Source organism: Columba livia, chromosome 2 (assembly GCF_036013475.1).
Source record: "Columba livia isolate bColLiv1 breed racing homer chromosome 2, bColLiv1.pat.W.v2, whole genome shotgun sequence".
NCBI classification, from domain to species: Eukaryota; Metazoa; Chordata; class Aves; order Columbiformes; family Columbidae; genus Columba; species Columba livia.
The window spans coordinates 80,688,242-80,709,680 of NC_088603.1; the positions used below are offsets into that span (position 1 = coordinate 80,688,242).

Below are 21,439 nucleotides of genomic sequence, written 5' to 3' on the forward strand. Positions count from 1 at the left end.
TAGATAAGATGTGGTGAAGGCAGCCTAAATCATCAGAGATTAGAGCTCTGCTAATATGCTTTGAATTAATAAGAATAGTTTGTCCTTTTTCAGTATTCACTTCTTTGGACTCTAGTAGCAATCATGGCTTTATTCTGATATCCTGTGACAATGTGCAATGAGGTGGTGGTACAATGTGCAGGAAGAAATAGAAGGACAGTCAGTTGTTCTAAATTTGCCAACCCTTGCTCTCAGGGGATACAGCACTTCTGTTCTACTGGGAATTTTACCATTGCTACACTACTCATGCACACATTCTGTTTGGTGTGTGTTGTGTTGCTCGTTTGTTTTTGAACAAAAAAAAATCAAAGCAAATCTTCAAAACTATTTTACTAGCAGACTGTCTCAGAGTATTCTATATTTCTTCCATACTTCTGAAATTTGTTAAATGATAGAATGATAGATTTTTTTTTCACTAGCCAGACAACTGAGCCCTCATATTTTTTATTTTTTTTTTTAATTTTCTACTAATCTTATGACATATCCTCAATCATGTTTACTGTTATCTGCTGCCAGAATCAGCTTAGTTTAGAAAGTCTGCTTAAATAAGGAATCATGACTTAAATAAATCAAGGACAAGAGTTTGCAGATATAGGTAAGTTTGTGTGACAGCCAAAAAAAAAAAAAAAGTATTCATAATAATCCTATTTTTTTGAGAAACTGAAACATCCTCACTGTATAATGTTAATAGTAATATCAAGTTCTGGAAGGTTTATATCTCTCTTCAGCTGGCTGGGGAAGACTTGGGTGTATGTCACAGTTACTTTTTCATGGGCTTTCACTGATTATAGGACCTGACACTACAAATATGCTGAAATCAATAAAAATGTTGCTGATTGCAGATGCTGTGCAGCTAGCACAGTGTACTCAGTACAATACAGGATTATATGTTCTTGTGGAGATTTATTTGCTTCCTGATAGTAGAGAACATTGTTATTATCAAACCGCAGCAAGATTTGACTTTTGTAACAAGGCTGAAAAATGAATCTCTATTGCTTAATTAATTGCAAGATTAATATAAGCTAAGGTCCTGATCATTTCTTGGGAGATTATGTAAAAAAAATAGTAGGTGCTAATACCTGCTAATTAACCTCAGATGGTTGATAATCCTTATGCTAGTCCCGCTTAGACACTTCCTTTCTGTTGTTAATTACTTCTTAAAATTATTAACTACCTTGTGTGAGTTTCAAACACTTTCAGTCATTAAATGCCATGTTAGGCTATGTCAGTTCTTTCAAAAGAAGTTGTTAGTTACTGTTTTATCAGGCAAATTAAATGTTTGTTGTTGTTGTTTATTTGAAAGACAACTTATCTTCAAACCTAACTAATGGCAGCTGGATCTACCTAGCTCTGTGCTTTTGAACACATAAGCACACAGTTTACTATTCTGTTTAAGCTTCTAACAGATAATATACATTAAAATCTTTTCTTACCCCTAACCAAAGAACTTGGCATGGATTTGAAATTCAAATAAAATAAACACCACAGATCTGAGCCTGGTTTCAGTTTGTATATTGGGTTTTATTTCCTTATTTACATGAGAATTTTGAAGATATTACACTAATTAACAAAACTCTATTTCAAAGTAATCTATAACTTTTAGTTTATTTACAGGCGCAAATAGTTACAACACTGATTGTCATATATAGCCAACCATTGCAAGGCTCTGGAAAGTTGAAACAATTTCAGCTTTATGTAAAAAAATGTATGGTAAGGGTGAAGAGACAGTGTTATTGGTAGGAAAATCTGAAGCTCTTTTTGATACTGAGTGCACTACCTCACACCAGTTTGCTGTTGGAAAAATTGTTACTGATAAAAATCTAGTTATAATCTTAGGCTTGCACAGTAACAATGGATAAAACATATTTTTCTAGCTGTTCTGACTTGAATAGGAGAAAAAAATCTAGGGAGATCTTGCTTCCTAGAATTTTGAAACAATGACAAATATTATTTACCTGTGTTACTCTGACTCCACCACTGAACAGTGTCCCTAAGCACCACATCTATACATCTTTTAAAAACCCTTCGGGGAAGGTGACTCAACCACTTCAATGGGCAGCCAGTTTCCAATGCTTGACAGCCACTTCAGTGAAGAAATTTTTCCTAGTATCCAATCTAAACCTCCCCTGGTGAAATCTAAGGCCTTTTCCTCTTGTTCTATCCATTTATACTTGGGGAAAAGAGACTGACACGCCTCACTACAACCTCCTTTCAGGTAGTTGTGGAGAGTGATAAGGTCTCCCCTCAGTCTCCTTTTCTCCGGGATAAACACCCCCTGTTCCCTCAGCTGCTCTTCATCAGACTTGTGCTCCAGACCCTTCACCTGCTTTGTTGCCCTTCTCTGAACTTGCTCCAGCATCTGAATGTCTTTCCTGTAGTGAGGGGCCCCAAACTGAACCCAGTATTCAAGGTGCTGCCTCACCAGTGCTGAGTACAGTAGCATTGCCACATCTCTAGTCCTGCTGGCCACAATATTTCTGATACAAGCCAGGGTTCTGTTGGCCTTTTTGGCCACCTGGGCACACTGCTGGCTCGTATTCAGCTGTCTGTCAACCAACACTCCCAGATGCTTTTCTCCCAGGCAGTTTTTCAGTCACTCTTCCCTGAGCCTGTAGCATTGCATGGCATTGTTGTGACCCAAGGGCAGGACCTGGCACTTTTTGAACCTCATACAACTGACCTCAACCCATTGCTCCAGCTGGTCCAGATCCCTCTGTAGAGCCTTCCTGCTCTCCAGCAGATCTACACTCCCACCCAGTTTGGTGTTGTATGAAAAATTACTGAAGGTCCACTCAGTTCCCCTTGTCCAAATGACTGATAAAGACATTAAACAGAACTGACCCCGATATTGATCTCTGGAAAACAACACTTGTGACCTGCTGCCAACTAGATTTGATTCCCTTATCACAAAGGAGTGCTTTGGCCCTGACCATCTAGCTAGTCTTTTTACCCAAAGAACAAGCCATGAGCTGCCAGTTTCTCCAGGAAGGTACTGTGTAAAATGGTGTCCAAGGCTTTAATAAAGTCTAGGTAGGCAACATAAGTCTTTCCTTCACTGACTATGTGGTTCACCTTGTCATAGGAGACCAGGTTGGTTGAGCAAGATCTGTCTTTCATAAACCAATGCTACTGAGCCTGTTCACCTGGTTATCCTGTACTTGCTCTGTGATGATCAAAATAATCTGCTCCATAACCTTCCCTGGCACTGAGGTCAGTTCCCTGGATCTTCTTTCTGGCTTTTCTTGTAGATGGGTGTCACATTTGCTAACCTCCAGTCACTTGTGACCTTCCCAATTAACCAGGACTGCTGATAAATGATGGAAAGTGGTTTGGTGAGAACTCCACTAACTATTTTCCCTTTGATTACTGGGGCTTCGTTTTACTCCCTGTCCCTATCTTCCAGCTCAGGGGCCTGAATACCCAGAGAAAACTGGTCTTACTCCTAAATACTGAGGCAAAGAATGTATTAAGTACCTCAGACTTTTTTTCCATACTTTTTCAATATGTTTCACCCCTCATCCACTGAAGGATGTAGATTCTACTTAACCCTCCTTTTGTTGCTAATATACATATAGAAACATTTTTAATTGTATTTTACAACACTAGCTGGATTAATTTCTGGTTGGAGTTTGGTCCTAATTTTCTCACTGCATAATTTCATGACATCCTTGAAGTCCTCCTCAGTTGCCTGTCCCTTCTTTCAAAGGTCACAAACTCATTTCAAATTTTTTTTCTTGAATTCCAGCCAAAGCTCTCTGTTCACCCAGGTTGGTTGTCTTTCCTGTTGGCTCATCTTTCAGCACATGGGGATGGCTTGTTCCTCCACTTCTAAATTTCCTTCTTGAGAAATATTCAGTCTTTCTGGACTCCTTTGTGCTTTAGGACTGCATCCCGAGGGACTCTGTCAAGCAGCCTCTTAAAAAGGCTTGAGTCTTCCTTTCAGAAGTCCAAGGTGACAGTTCTGCTAAACCCCTGAAAACTGAAAACTCAATCACTTCATGATCACTATGCCAAATATGGCCTTCAGCTATCATATCACTGACAAGACTTTCTCTGTTTGCAAATGACAGGTCCAGCTGGGTGACTTCCCCTAACTGGCTTACTCATCAGCTGTGTCAGAAAATTCTTTCACACACTCCAGGCAATTCCTAGACTGTTTTCTCTCTGTAAGCTGAAGTCCCCCATGAGAACAAGGGCTAGTGATTGTGAGACTTCCGCCAGCTGTTTATAGAATATTTCCTCTGCCTCTTCGAATTTTTTGGTGGTCTTTAACAGACTTCCACCATGATATCTACCTTGTTGGCCGTTCCCCTCATTCTTACCCATGAACACATGACCCTTTCATCACCACTGTCAAGCTCTAGACAGTCAAAATGCCCCATCACCTTTCCTTCCTTGCCTTCTGAGGACTTTATAGCCATCCATTGCAGCACTCCACTTGTGTGAGTCCTCCCATCATGTTTCCATGATGACAATTATGTCATAGTCTTCCAGCTGCACAATGGCTTCCACCTCCTTGCGTTTGTTGCCCATGATGTTTGCATTAGTGTAGTTGTGCTTCAGTTGATTCAGTTGTGCTTCAGACTATTGATCCTGCCACCTTTTTTGTTTGAGAAGCCCTAATTCCTATGTGGCTATTCTCAACCACTTTCATAGTTTCTAACACATCAATAACTCTTGGTTTTTTTCTGCTGCATAGATCTCTATCCCTTACTTCCACTGAGATGGCAGACTGAAGGACCTTTCTAGGACAACATCCAAAAAACATTGGCATGCCACCTCCAGATTTATCTCTTTCACCCTTTCCCCCTTCAAATCTAGCTTAAAGCTCTTTCAGTGAGCCCTACTAAGTCCTGCAGAAAGATCCTTCCCTTTCTTCAAGACTGGTGTACCCCATCTGTTGCCAGCAGATCTGATGTCTTTTAGTCCAAGTCATGATCAAAACCTCAAAATTTTACTGGTATTGATCTTCTTCTGGCTCTTCCTGTTTCTTTCCTCATCATTCTCTGCAGCTGAAAGGACAGAGGTGGAAACTGTTTAAGCTTCTGATCCCTTAACCAGTTGTCCCATGTTCCTGAAGTCTCTCTTGTGACTGCCTTCAGACTTCTTGTTGCAACTTCATTGCTGCCCACCTGAAAAATCAATAATGGATAATAATCCAAGGGTTGTACCAGTATAGGAAGTTTTTGCTTCATATCTTTAAAGTAGGCCCCAGGGAGGCAGCAAACGTCCCTTAAGAAGTGGGTCAGACCAGCATATTGGGCTTTCTGTCCCCCTCCTATAACTGTGACCTGTCTATTTTCTTTATGGAACTGGTTTTAATGCAGGCTGCAGGCTGACTTAACCTTGGTGACACCAACCTAGATGAACCTTTGTTCTCATCATTGTTTGGTTCCACTTGCAGAGACTTGTTCCTGTGGTATGAAGGCACTTGGGAAGTCACAAAGGAGAAACACCTCCTGCACTGGGCAGGAACTTTTCACTGTTTCCCACTGCCCCTTAAGTCATTGTGTTCAGCCATGTGGAGAGAGGTTAGAGAATCCTTCATGTCATGTGTCCTGTCTGGCTGTGGGGTCTGTCTCAGGAAAGGCAGGGTGTGATTCCAGGGGTTTCTGTCTCTTAGATTCCCTGATATTGCTCAACCTACTCATGTCCTCCCAGAGCTCTGTCATTAGTCTGAGGAGTTCCTCTACCTTAAAGACCGGAAAGAGTTGTTTGGGTTGGGTTGGTTTGGTTTTTTTGGGGGGGGGGGAGGGGGACCAAATTCAATTGGTTAATATAATTAATCTCTCACTGCATTTCCTTTGTACTCCTGGTGGGATATTTTTAATTATTCTGGGGGAGTCTTTCTGTTGTCCTCCTCTTTCATGGGAGGAGTATGAGACACTAGCCAGTAAAATACGTTTTTGATTTCACTATATGTTTACTTAATAGTGAGTGGCATAAATATCCCCAATAGTTGCAGCTGCTTTGAAGGGGATATGTTGAGAGACCCATGGATATTCTGCACTTGAGGACATTCTCAAATTTTAGCCCAGCTTGTCTAATGATTAAGGTTCTCTTACAGATGATGTGAGGGAGGAACATAAGACAGCTAGCACACTGGGATTTCAGTTTTGAACAGAGTTTGCAGAATGTTACACTACTGCAGGTAATAAATTAGTATTACTCTGTCACCTAGCCACTTTTCTTTCCTGGAAGTCCCGACAGTACTCTGGATTATTTCATGCCAGTGACACAATTCTGAGCCATGTGAACTCAGAGTCCAGGAATCTCTTGGAGAAGAATGTAAGTATATACCTATGACAGTTTCAGATTATTTTTTATCATAATATTCCCCTGTTATAAGTAGCCTGAAGAAGTCTGTTGTAGTGGATATAGATAGTCACAATCTCTATCCTATTCTTGAAAGTCAGGGAAACAGCACATGTGTTCTTGCAATAAGTCATTTCAACAGTGTTGCAGTTCTCAGCATAGTCAGTTGTGGTTGGAATTTCAAGGGAGTTATACAGCCAGATTTTATTGGTATAACATTTGAGTTATTTGATTTCTGAAGAATGTTTAGAAGTCTGAGACTCAAAGATTTTGACTCCACTAGGACTAGGGTATGGCAGGTAGTTCTCTGTCATCAATATCTGGTGTTTACTTAGATGTGGATATTCAAAATTCAGATTTAAATAATCACTTAGCTAGCTGTAACAGCATAAGCAAGCTATGAATGTAGTACATGATTTAATCTCCTTTTGATGAAAAATTTCCCCAGTGTCAGCCTTATCTTTGTCTCTGAACTACCGTAACTTTAATTATTTCAAGTTTTTAGTGTTCAAAAATAACTTGGCTGAATAAATGGCTTTCTTAACTGACTAATTAAAGAGGTATGACTGAACAAAGTTTAAATATTGGAATTTACAGCTTTTAAGGTGTAAAAGGCAAATATTTATGTTTTTATAACTATATTTAGTAGTCCTTCATAAAAGAAGATTACTATTCAGGTTTAACTTCTGAGGTAAACAAGATCTCATCAAGACACAACAAATGATGCTGGAAACCTGGTGCAGCGAAAGAAGTTATTCCCTGTTGAATTATAGAGTTAATGAAGTACAAAAATGATGACAATTAATATCTTAAATGAAAGCCTTTTCAGGGAATGCTTCAGCATTTTAAACTGGTATCTTATTATTTGATCTCACCTGGTGAATCCAATATCACAGTACAGCTGCCAACTTTTCAAACTTGTTGAGTAAGTTTCTAGTACTGCTATCAGATTTGGAGAGAAAATGGTGATAGGACAATCTGCAACAAGAATAGTGACAATAATAGACATTTCTAATTAGGCCATTTTTTATGATTTGTAATATTTCTGCATTAATTTAAGTATATATTAACATGAACAGTTTTTCAGTTAGAGAAATTAACCTCGTTACAAGGCTTTTCCATTTTCTGGTGTACATGAAATATAAGAAAGGGTGAGATCCTCAGGCTTCTGTGTCTAAATTGTCTTTCTGCTAGGAATTACATGATGGAGATTTTGGAGTGTCATTAAAACCACAAGAATTATTTCAACAGAAACCCAAACAATGTTATAATAATAATAAAATAAATCTTATAATGAATCTAGATCTCTAAGGCCAGTATCTTTTTTTCCCTGTGTAAGATGTATCATTTTTACTTTGTATAAGAAGATGAATCTGCTCTTCAAACTCTTACATATATTTTCTTTTTGTTAAGTTTTACTACAATAACATATTAATAGTTGGGGAAAAAAAATCTTTAGTTCAGATTTCTTTTAGTTGGTGTTTATGTATGGGGATTGCATTATTCTTAAATACTAGTTGTTGCCTGGAAGTGCCTTCTCAGTCACAGATGTAGACAAGCCAAGCAGGCAACTCATGAGATCACAGAACTTGGGTGCTTCGTACTTTGTCTAATGTGGATATGTGCTTAGATATTTGAGAGTTACAGGGTAACCTTTAGCATCAAATTTACTGTAAAATGTGTAGCATGTGTTTCAAAATTTGGGGAAAACTCTAAATGCATGTATTAAAAATATCTGTTTTTTTCTGATTCTTAATGCTAGAATAAGAGTCAAATACCTCAAGCATGGATTGTAAGAGCTCTAGCATATCAGTATAATATGTAATGGTAATTTTGTGTCTCATTCTATGTTTTCATAAATGCAAAGATTTAGCCGTAACTCTTCCCAGAGGAAGTATAACTATGACAATGCAGCATAAAAGTAAGCTGCAGTCATGGCAGTCATGTTTTATTTGCTCTTAATATTTATAGTGTTTTCTACTTCATTATGTCGTGAACTGCTGAGATTTTACTTCTTTAGTTTTCTTTTTCCTCATAGTGAAGGCTTAATGCTTCTTTGCAAAAAAAAAAACAAAAAACAAACAAAAAAAAACACAAAAAACCCACAACAGAACAAAAAACCAACACATTAATCAAAGATTTAGGGAAAAATTGAGAAACACAGGTTACAGGAGTTGAAACGCCTAAAATCATAGGTATTGTCTTAAGAATCCTCAGGTTTAGCACAAAGAGTTGACTATTGCATGTTGTTCTATCAAGACAAGTTTTTCTCATCTACACAGGTTCTTCACATTTTCTAATGCAATTAAGCTTAACACATTTTATTTATCTTCCACATGACAAACAAAGCCACCATCTACTGTAATTGAGGCACTTATAATGTGGTAGAGATGCTCAGGTTGTTTTTGTTTCAGTGGGATCATGCCAAGAAGTTTTGTTTTCTTGCATAGTTACTGAACCCAAAGAAGTTTAGATTAGATTCAGATGACTCATACTGTAATCTGAAATTAGTTAAAACTAGGATAGTTTTAGAAGCCTACTTTCACCTAATTTATAGGCATAAATGCCAGTGTAGGCTGTGAGGGAGGTTGGGGGTATGGGGGTTGGAGAACACAGTGAAGGAAAGTATTTTGTATGCCCAACAAAGAATCAATATAAAGCTGGATAATCTACCTAACAAGTTGTCAAGATGGAGCAAAGAGGGAGAAAGCTCTAGGTCTAAAAGTGTTGGTTATGGCACTGATAAATAGTATGAACTCCTCAATGCACCACATAGCATTTTTTATATGTATAAAGATTTTTTTTATTTTTTTTTTTTAAGACCTTTTAAACTGTAAACTTTAGTCAACCCTTATGGTGACCCCCTCATGTTAATGAATCACATGTGCTTATTTTTGAAAATGGGTTCATCTTTCCAACTATCAATATTAATCCTTCTGGGTTTATACTTGTAGGTCATGTTACACAGTATGTTTGGGATTGGAAGGGACCTCAAAAGATCATCTAGTCCAATCCCCCTGCTGGAGCAGGAACACCTAGGTGAGGTCGCACAGGAACATGTCCAGGCGGGTTTTGAATGTCTCCAGGGAAGGAGACTCCACAACCTCCCTGGGCAGCCTGTTCCAGTGCTCTGTCACCCTCACTGAGAAGAAGTTTTTTCTCAAATTTAAGCGGAACCTCTTGTGTTCCAGCTTGATCCCATTACCCCTTGTCCTATCATTGTTTGCCACCGAGAAGAGTCTGGCTCCATCCTCATGGCACTCACCCTTTATATATTTATAAACATTAATGAGGTCCCCCCTTAGTCTCCTCTTCTCCAAACTAAAGAGACCCAGCTCCCTCAGTCTTTCTTCATAAGGGAGGTGCTCCACTCCCTTAATCATCTTCGTTGCCCTACGCTGGACCCTCTCCAGCAGTTCCCTGTCCTTCTTGAACTGAGGGGCCCAGAACTGGACACAATATTCCAGATGTGGTCTCACCAGGGCGGAGTAGAGGGGAAGGAGGACCTCTCTCGATCTACTAGCCACCCCCCTTCTAATACACCCCAGGATGCCATTGGCCTTCCTGGCCACAAGGGCACAGTGCTGGCTCATGGTCATCCTGTTGTCCACCAGGACCCCCAGGTCCCTTTCCCCTACACTGCTCTCTAATCTGTAATTTCCCAACCTATACTGGAACCTGGGGTTGTTCCTGCCCAGATGCAGGACTCTACACTTCCCCTTGTTAAATTTCATTAGGTTATTCCCCGCCCAACTCTCCAGCCTGTCCAGGTCCCGCTGGATGGCAGCACAGCCTTCTGGCGTGTCAGCCACTCCTCCCAGCTTAGTGTCATCAGCAAACTTGCTGATAGTACACTCTATTCCCTCGTCTAAATCGTTAATGAATATATTGAATAATATTGGCCCCAGTACTGACCCCTGAGGCACTCCACTAGATACTGGCCTCCAACTAGACTCCACACCATTGACTACCACTCTCTGGCTTCTCTCCTTAAGCCAGTTTGCAACCCACCTCACTACTCTATTGTCTAGACCACAACTCCTCAACTTAGCTGTGAGGATGCTGTGGGAGACTGTGTCAAAGGCTTTACTGAAGTCAAGGTAGACCACATCCACTGCTCTGCCATCATCCATCCACCTTGTTACATTCTCATAAAAGGCTGTGAGGTTGGTCAAGCATGACTTACCCTTGGTAAAGCCATGCTGACTGCCCCTAATAACCCTCTTATCCTTGATATGTCTTGAGATGGCACCAAGGATAAGCTGTTCCATTACTTTCCCAGGGACAGAGGTAAGGCTGACCGGTCTATAATTACCCGGGTCCTCCTTCTTGCCCTTTTTGAAGACTGGAGTGACATTTGCTTTCCTCCAATCCTCGGGCACCTCCCCCGTTTCCCAAGACTTGGCAAAGATGATGGAGAGCGGTCCAGCAATGACTTCAGCCAGCTCCCTCAGCACCCGCGGATGCATCCCATCTGGACCCATGGATTTATGGATGTCCAGACTATTTAATTGCTCCCTAACCCAGTCCTCATCGACTAAAGCAAACTCCTCCATTGACCTGGCTTCATCCGGGGTCTCAGGGGTACAGGGCTCCCCAGGACAGCCTCTGGCAGAGTAGACAGAGACAAAGAAGGCATTCAGTAATTCTGCCTTCTCTGTATCTTCTGCCACCAGGGCACCCACCCCGTTCATCAGTGGGCCTACATTGCCTCTGGTATTAGTTTTATCTGCTATGTATTTGAAAAAGTTCTTTTTGCTGTCCTTGACCCCTCTCGCCAGCTGTAATTCTAAGGAGGCCTTGGCTTTCCTAGCTGCCTTCCTACATCCTCTAACAGCAGCCTTATATTCTTCCCAAGTGGCCAGCCCCTGCTTCCATGACCTGTAAACTCTCCTTTTCTGTTTGAGCATACCCAACAGATCCCTATTCAACCACGCAGGCCTCCTGGCTCCCTTCCTTGACTTCCTTCGTGTGGGGATGCTCTGATCCTGAGCATGGAAGAAGCAATCTCTGAATGCAATCCAGCTATCTTGGGCCCCTTTTCCTTCAAGCAGTCTTGCCCATGGGATTTCCCCCAGCAATTGCTTGAAAAGGCCAAAGTTAGCCCTGCTAAAGTCCAGGGTTGCAATTCTACTTGCTATTCTGTTCCTGCCACCCAAGATGCTGAACTCCACCATCTCGTGGTCACTGCAACCCAGGCAGCCCTCAACCTTTACTGCTTCGACCAGACCCTCCTTGTTAGTGAGGATGAGATCCAGCAGTGCACCTCTCCTAGTTGGCTCCTCCACCATCTGCATGAGGAAGTTATCATCAATGCACTGGAGGAACCTCCTGGACTGTGGCTGGCTGGCTGAATGGTCCTTCCAGCAAACACCAGGGAAGTTAAAATCCCCCACAACAACCAGGGCCTGTGACTGTGAGGCCACTCTCAACTGCCCATAGAAGGCCTCATCAACTTCCTCAGCCTGATCTGGTGGCCTGTAACAGACGCCCACAACAGTGTCACCCCTGCTAGCCTGTCCCTTGATCCTGACCCATACACTCTCAACTCGCTCGTCATCCACTCCTGGGCAGAATTTAGTACGTTGTAGTTGCTCTCTCACATAGAGAGCAACTCCACCACCACGCCTGGCTGGCCTGTCTTTCCTGAAAAGGGCATAGCCATCCATGACCACATTCCAGTCATGTGAACTGTCCCACCATGTTTCCGTAATTGCCACCAGATCATAATCTTCCGACCGAACATAGGATTCTAACTCCTCCTGCTTATTCCCCATGCTGCGCGCATTGGTGTACAGGCATTTCAGGGAGCGAACTGAGCACACCAATTTCTCCCTAGGGGAGAAACATTTAAAAGACTCTTAAGACAAGGATCAGAATTTTTAAAATGTAACTGTAAAGTACTATAAAGAAAGAGAAACCATGATAAGGAATTTATTTCTGGATGGTGAAGAAAGGCTAGAAAAACATTATTTTGTTTTTCATGAAGGCAGAAACTAACCATCTTTCAGTATGCCACCTCCTCAGCTGCTTGTTTATTGGTAATCCTCACTACAATTAATAGGAAAAAACCCTATGCTGTGACTTCAAACCACAATAAATTCTATGGAATAATTTTGTGAATCACACTATGTTCTTGATAGCAAAGATTTCCAAACTTATGTTACTACTTAATTTGAAGATTTGGGCAAACACTTCAGTGCTTTTTCCTTGAAAAACTATCATATGGAATGAAGATAAATACAAATGTATTCTTCAGTTGATTACAGGCATTTCTTGAACACTTACCACTCTGAAAAAAATCTGAATTCTGTCTTTTTTGGTGGTTTTCAGAACTGACCTAGCATAGCATACATGCTAAACGTGGATTGTGTGTATATCCCGCTACAAATACCTTGCTATTCAAATAAATACACAATTGCAAGAGGGGAAAGGAATATTTTGTAACTCGCATGTGGATAGTTTGACCAGAAGTGCTGACCAACGGCTGGGAACAGGATCCAGGTTTTGACTTGCCTTCTAGTCTTTCCTTGTAGTACTCTCATTCATTTTGGTGTTATGATCATAGTTATTAAAACGTTATTAAAACAATACACAACTTGACAGTCCACATGATCAAGGGAGTAGAATTTGACAGTATTTCACAACACTTTTTCTTTGCCTTGTCAGCCACGTACATACCTCTAAAGATGTATTAATATAGTAAGTGTATCAAACGCTTTGTGTTATAATTAACTTCTAATGGGTGAGAGAAGTGCATGCAAAGAACAATCACAATTCAAGCAACTCCTAAAATCCCATGACAGCACAGCTAATCAATATAAAAGCAGCTGAGACAACACAGCTCTGGCACTGTAATAAACTCCATTCTTTCTGTGTACAGATCCCCTGTAAACAGTTGGAGGGTGAATTTTCAGTTCTAATTAAAAATAAACATTATGACCTAACCATTTACATCTCAAATATTGGCATTTCTTTCTCCAAGAAAATGTCTGTTTTGACACTTTTTCTGGATGGTTCTTGTACAATTGGAAAGATCACTATGGAATAGAAAAACACACAAAGCATCCATTCTTTTTTCAGGTCTGTTTATACATATTAATAAAACTTTAGGATTAAACACTGTTGTTCTTGCTGTCATAAATTGGGCATGCACAAACAGGGGCTGTTTTATATGCTGGAGTTCTTTGTAATGTTTAGACAGTATTATGGAGGTTAAACCTAGAGTACCATAATATTAGCTTGCAAATACTCAGGAATGGAGTTTACAAATATGTTGAACACCTAATTTCCATTTAATTTCAATAGTACTTGGATTCCAGATTGCAATGATGACTGGGGCTTTAGAAAATGATCTGCATTTAAGAATGGGTCACAGAGTTGGATGTGGATTCGTCTAATGTACAGAATTATCTGTTTGGATGAAATTCTTCAGATTGCAGGACTGAAAAAAATAAGTCCTCTTTAATATAAGAAAGCTGAAGGACAGAGAGGAAGGTAAGCCATGGGAATGCTTTCTTCCACTTGAATACAGTTAATGGAGGGGAACAACATTAATAAAGATTAATATGCTTAAACTTGAATAGCTGATTTTGATGTCAGAGGCTGTGGGAGTGTTCACTCATCAACTCTTAACAATTTAACTTTAGGAACCTAAAGCAAGACACCTGTGCCCTTTCTAAAATGTCCTTCAAATGGATGAATGATTTGGAGAGAGAATGTCACACACGCAGTACCTGTGTAATGATATGGAGGAGCTTAAATTATTCTCTCACTTATTTCAAGTATTTAAAACTGACTGTGCATGTATGGTTTCTTCCCAATATATGTTAAATTTTAAACTCATGTTCTGTACGTTGATTATATAATTTGAGCTATGACTGTAATGAAATGATCCCTCCCCTGGGGAAAACACACTCTTCTGTAGATGTTAATTTTTGCTGTGTTATGCATAACCACACTTTCTTCAATGTGTGCTCTCTTAGTGTATGTCATTCAAAGCACTGTAAGAAATTCATGGTACTCTCAAGCAAACACTTAATTCATACAGTTCATCTTACAGCTAGAGTTGGCCAAAAGAGCATATGCATTCAATTATAGCACTTCTATTTGCTTATACTGAGGGTAGTAGGTACCTAAAAGTCACTTTAGAATTTCAAAATTTAGTTGGTTATGTTGAAGATAATTGGAAAATGATTTGATATAGAATTCAAAGTCAGCTGAATATTTCAAGTATTAAATTATCTTTAACATGATGCTTAAAATACCCCTATGACAGAATTGAAAAAAAAAAAAAAAAAAGAGAAAGTGAATAATTTTAATTGTTACTGGTTTTGCTACCTGTCTAAATATTGCATGGTTCTGATCTATTGAATAGTGATAGTAATAATCAAAAGTACAAGTGAAGGCTGCTGCGAGTAAGTCCAGCTACTCTGAGAAAATAGTATGGGAACAAATAGTTGGAAAAGTTATCTTAATATGTGAATGTGATTTCATATTGAAATGATTGTGGCCAGAGTCCTTTAAAACCTCATTTGACACAAAAGATTTATTCACAGTGAACAAAATATAAGGTAAGAGTATTTAATATACAAAGTAAGATAACTTGTATCTAAAATGTGGAAGGAGGAAAGTTATTTGGCCAGGCAGTGTATTCCTTCTTTTTCAATTAGCTGCTTTTGAAATATAGTGTATATTTGTACATGTATATTTGAAAGTAAACAGTAAATGATTTTGTATAACAAAATAATCACTCAAACTCTGCTTGTATATATTGCTGTAAATTTTTTTCCCATGCGAAGAGTAAAAGCTCTGTGGACCTGTTCGTGTTATAGAATATCTAGAGAAAGCATTTTTTAAAATAACACTTTGGAACTTGCAAGTATTGTTCTGTGATAGTTTGTGTAGGGAAAAAAAAAAAAAATCTATGAAATATTCCCTAGTAGATATATAAATAGAATGTGGCTCTTTTAGTGTTACGGTTTGTTTCTTTGTTTTTTTCCCAGACTTAATTGTCTAGCAAGTAAAAACTTGCCGTAGTTCATAAAATGCTGATAATATTAGAAGACTTTTTTTTATGAGGAAGGAAGGCAGTTGGGCTTTATCAAGGTTCTAGCTCAAGGGTGAGTTTGAACAGAAACAAGTCATCTTTCACTATTTTATCCTACATGTCATCTAAGTTGAGAGTTGGTTCACAGAAAGCTAGATGGCCTAAGTTGATTACTACATTGTTGTAAACCTTTGTCTCAGCTTTGTGGAGCTGTACTGCAGTTCCTGAAAATAAAATCTGTAGTCTATGTCGCTATAGTATTTCTCTTCCCTGATTCCTAATTTTAGACTTTTTTCACCTAAATACCAACCCCTGAACAGCATACAAGTATGCCACTTCAGGACTGTTAGCCCTCAGGATCATACTCTTTGCAATACAATACCCCAGGGTTTTTCAGTGATGTTGCTTGGCACTGTGCTACCTTCTAATGATCTAGAACAACCATAGCATTTGAGGACAGTATAGCATCCCTAGGAACAGAGACCCCAGCAAAAATGATATGAAGGGGTTTTTTCAGATGTCTGTAATTTTGGCACTTTCTTTTCACCATGGGGAAAAGATCATCGTTTAGTTTTGAATGCCAGTAAAACTGGCTTCTGTTCTAGGCTGTAGATGTGTTGTTCATCTGGCCTTCTAAGGAAAGACAGGAGTCCTTTTTCCTTTTTTTTTTTTTTTTTTTTTTTTAAATAGAATCTGATAGAGTCACCCTGCTGTTGATTCAGAGATCAAACAAATCAGGCATTACTCCTACTCTGTGTTCCAAGGCTTAATATGAGGTTCAAAACATTTTTCTTTTTGGTTCATAGAAGCTTTTGTAACGGGACATTCTGCTTATTTTTAATGCCATAAACTTTTCATGGTATGGGATGGGCTATGTAGAAACTAAATCATTTAAATATTACTCACATCAGTAGAGGAAGAAAAGATGGTCTCTGGAGTCCACAGTCTTTTGGAGTAGTTTCTCAAGTAGGTGAGCTTTAGTTTTTGGATCTCTTGGGAAACATGAACATATGTTACATGGATTTGCTTTTTCACTTATTAAAATAAAAATTGCTTTTAAATGAAGAAACTCTAGTCTGCTTGGTTATGATAATTAGTCTTCTGACATCAAATTAAGTCTTGGAACCACTGTTGAGGAAGGTGGAGCAGTCACCAACAGGAAATGTTTAATTTACACTCCAGTGTACAGAATAATATAAATGTTAAAACACAACAAGTAAAAGGGAATGATTAATATACAATCTATTAATTTTGTATTACAAAAATAAACAGTCATGAAAGGAAAGCATGAAACGGACAGAACATTATTTTGTGTGTGGGATGTGTATAACTTCCTGCTACACCACTTGCATGACCATGAACAGCTGCTTGCCTTTTTTTTTTTTTCCCCCGCCTTCCAACAATAAACTGGAAATAAAGGGTGTTTGCTCTTATGTTTTTCATCAATATATAGGATCCTTTTTTTTCTATTAATGGAATATCTTCCACTGAGTTTAATAAATAAATAAATAAATAAATCATTGAACATGTGGCATCCATAGGAGAGGGCTGAGGGTGTTTTTCAGAAGCTTCTTTGGCTAAAGTTCAAGTGACAATAGAAGTTGCTGTTGCCACTGAAACATGATCATATAAAACTTCTATTGCCAGGAAATCTGGTATATGGATAAACTAACAAGCAATAATCTATGAGGACTTTTAATTGGTTCTTGATAATTTATGCTAGTGCATATTTTGCAACTATTTATTGTGAGATCTTATGATAATGGCATTGAATAATGCAAGATAAGTATGATCCATTTTTTCCACATCAGGGAACATAGAAAAGATTTCAATTCTAAAATCTGCAGTAAACACAAATTAGCCTCTTCTATTTTTAAAGCAAATTTAAGAGTGTGATGTATTTAAGACCTCTAGTGCCTTTAAAATGTGAAAGAAGCAATCTGATTATCATGCCTGTCATGTCACATTCCTTTTCATGTTCTACTAAGTACATTACTGAAAATGCTGAATAAAAAATGCAAACAATATGACTAGTATTGCAAGCTGTTACATTTTGTTCCATTGTTATAGAAAGCTGTTGCCTCACTTTAATATGGGTTGGTGGTTATAAGGTACAGAATGGTGGTTGAAATAGCTGTGTCCTTGTATAAATGGCAATGAAAACCAAATGTCTCTCCTTTACTCAGCATCGGAACTATCCTACAAAATCGCTTTAAACATTTAGATGGCTTTGTCAACACTTAATGAATTTTGGCCATCATAAATCTCAGATGCCCTCACTGAGAAAAACCCAATATTATCACAGTTTAATAGCCTAAGCTGCCCTTGCCATATGTTGAGTGCAAATGTTTCTAAAGCAGCAAATGTTCTGTCAGGGGTTTCCAGTGATGTTTTGATTGGATTGCTCTATTATCTGAACAAGTCTGCCAAAAGAAAGCACCTGCGCAATGAAAAGCATTCAGAAGCTGCCAGTCTGTAGCAAGGGAAGCAAGGTGAAACATGTAGACAAGTTACCTGTCATCAGAAGATATGCTGAATAGGTCATGATAGATTCTACTGTATCTCTGATATCACAAAACACCTCTTGGGGGAAAAAAAAGGGGGGGGTGGCAGGTGGCAGGGAGAGCAAGTGTGTGTGAAATAACTGGCCTAGATCCAGTACCTTTGGCTCCTGAAGACACCAAGTCATAGCTTAGTGTGCTCTAACAGCTTATGAAACAATTAACTCTTTAGTGGCTTCTTAGCCAGACTTTTTTAGAGAGGTTATCAAGCAATACTGGCAGAAACTGTAGACACATTCCTTTTCCATACTCAGTATGGTTTCAGCTCTAGGATGCCAAAGCTATATGCAGATTTTTATTCTCTTGGATGATATAGCCTGGAGCATATCATTCACTTATTATAATTGATAGCTGAATATGCAAATGCATTAAAGAACTGACACAAGTAGAATTATTTTTACTTCTTATGAGGAGGAATATTTAATGACATTCACTTGCTGCGGTTCACTTTACTGGACTGTATATCATCTGTAAATAGATTAAAATTATTATTTTCACAGAAAAAAGTTTCACATGTGCAATGTGACAACTGTTATCAGTTATGTATATAAGTTTACAGATTATTATCATTTTTGTCACTGAAAATAATATACAGTTATACTGCACTCAATGTTCTCTAGAAACAATGACATTCAATCTTACTAATAGCTAGAAGTGTGTGAAGATTTGCCAGGGTATGATCTCTTTGTAAATCCCTTGCCTCAGCCTTTGTATTGTAAATTTTACTGTGTGTTCTGTCATGGAACTGAGGAGAGAGAAGTGGTCCAGAGAGGTCATTAGATATCAGCTCAAGGGAACAGAAGTGTTCTGCACCAGAAGGAAAAAAAAAATAGCGGCTTAACAGTAGGAAGGGGGTTGGGAGAGTCCCTCTTCTGTAAGGTAGATTAGACCTGAGTTGAGAGTAGATTGAAAATCCAAGAAAAAAAAAAATCTGTGGAGGAGTTAGTATGGGTATAGGTATTTAAGAGTTTTACAAGAGCCTTTTGGGATAGATTTTTGGTTTTATCTTTACTGTAGAGAAAGATTAAATCTGTTAATGGATTTTAAAAGCTCTGATTTAAGATCAATAAAATTTAGCTGTCCTTCCAGATGTACCTTTGCGTACCTCAGCTCTAAATTTTTCCCATAGTAAATGTTCATCAAAGGTAAAAGGAAGAACTTCAGTATAATTTAGTGTCCTAACTAAAACATTATCTCAGTGTACCTGATTGCCTACCTGTCACAGAGTAGATGTAGCTGTACGTACAAAATGCCATACAAAATGTTAGTTGCACACTGTCTGAATGCCAACTGCTTAAGATGTTTTGCCAGACTTATGTTGTAGAAAAAACATGATACCATTTTGCAAAACCTTCTCTTGAATGCTCTCGGCTTCAGCACACTTCTGTTTAATATTTTCCTTCTCTCCTCTATTAGTGTACTACTATCCAAACCTAGTAATAATCTAATGTGGCACTAATGCAAAGTTTTACATCAGTCATGTATCCTGTGTATTATCACTATTTTTCGTCAGGTTTTCTGCACATTTACAACTGTAATTTGTTCTCGTGGATGCTAAGTATGATTCGGGGTTTGCAGAGTGCTCAAGGCAGTGGAACTAGGTATTTGTGTCTTAACCCTGTTTAATGTTGGAATCCATAACTGCTTGCTTCTTTTCCCTTACTGCCTTAAAGTAAGATGTTTCATAAAATTGAAAGGCTCAGAAATAAGGGAAAAATATTCAGAGACCACAGTATCTCGAATGCTAAGGACGTGCAAGCAGATAACTACAGACTGTCCTGTAAATAGAGTATCTCTCAGTTATCACTGCAAAAACTCACACTAATTTAATGAATGAGTGATAAGAATATGATTGGTAGGAATATTGATCCGAAAAATGAACTAAGCTTATCCTGTTTCCTGAAGGATCAGCTTGAAAAGCAACAAAGTTGAAGATCATGGAATCATAGATTAGTTTGGGTCAGAAGGGACCTTCAAAGATCATCTAGTCCAACCCTCTGCAATGAGCAGGGACATATTTAACTACATCAGGTTGCTCAGAGCCTCACTCAGCCTGTCCTGGAATGTTTCCAGGGATGAGGTATCTACCACCTCTCTGCCCATCTTGTTCCGATATTTTACTATCCTCATTGGAAAACATTTCTTCCTCATGTCTGGCATGAATCTCTTCTCTTTTAGTTTAAAACCATTACACATTGCCCTTTTGTAACAGGCCCTGCTAAAAAGTCTGTACCTATCTTTCTTATAGTCTCCTTTTTAGTACTGAAGACTGCAATAAGATCTCCCTAGAACCTTCTCCTCTTCAGGCTGAACAACCCCAAGTCTCTCAGCCTGTCCTCACAGGATAAGTGTTTTAGCCCTCTGATCACTTTTGTGGTCTCCTCTGGACCCTCTCCAATAGGTCCATGTCTTTCCTGTAATGAGGACTCCAGAGCTGGACTCAGTACTCCAGGTGGGGTCTGACCAGTGTAGAGTAGAGGGGCAGAATCACCTGTCTTCACCTGCTAGCCTCGTTCCTTTTGATGCAGCCCAAGATATGTTTGGTCTTCTGGACTGAAAGTTCACATTGCTGGTTGTGTGCAATCTTTCGTCCACTAGTACCTCTAAGTCCTTCTCCCTAGGTCTACTCCTAATCCCTTCATCCCCCAGCCTGTATTGATACCAGGAGTTGCCCTGACCCAGATACAGGACCTTGCACTTGACCTTGTCAAACCTCATGAGGTTCTCATGGGCCTACTTCCTGAGTTTGTCCAGCTCCCTCTGGATGTCTTCCCAACTGGTAGGTGTGTCAGCTGCACCACTTAACTTGGTGTCATCCATAAACTTGCTGAGGATATACTCAATCCCACTGTCTATCACTGATAAAGCTGTTAAACAGTACTTGTCCCAATGCAGACCCCTGAGGGACACCACTTGTCGCTAGTGTCCATCCAGACATTGTGACATTGACTGCTACTCTCTGGGTGTGACCATCCAGCCAGTTCCTCATCCACTGAAACCATCAAATACATACCTCTCCAATTCAGAGAAAAGGATTTTATGGGGGACTGTGTCAAAGGCTTTACAAAAGTCCAGATAGACAATCTCTGTAGCCCTTTGTCCACTGATGCAGTTACTCCATCATAGAAAGCCAGTAGGTTAAAGAAGAAAGCTGCTAAAGCACATACCTTATGAAGCAAAATCATTTTAGTTGGAAGAGATCCCTAAGATCATGGAGTCCAACCGTAAGTAAGAAGAAATATTTCACTTGAGACTATTCCTGAATCACAGAACTAGTACACTTGCATGACAAGCATTGTATTGTGATGATGCCTATGTAATGAAGGAGTATAGGCACTGGTGACTGGACATTTTGCTGTTACACTTATACATACTCATCAACCAGCTGGTCTGTATTAGACCCATTAAGTAAAAAAAAAAAAAAAAAAAGAAATATTAAAAAAATATTTAGGCTGATTTCTCTTAAAATCACAGA

General features: G+C 39.1%; 1 long non-coding RNA gene across 1 annotated transcript in view; it reads left to right on the top strand.

Annotated features, from left to right (window-relative positions):
- Positions 1 to 21,439, top strand: part of LOC135578560 (uncharacterized) — a 60,954-nt gene that overhangs the window by 26,820 nt on the left and 12,695 nt on the right. The window lies entirely within an intron of this gene.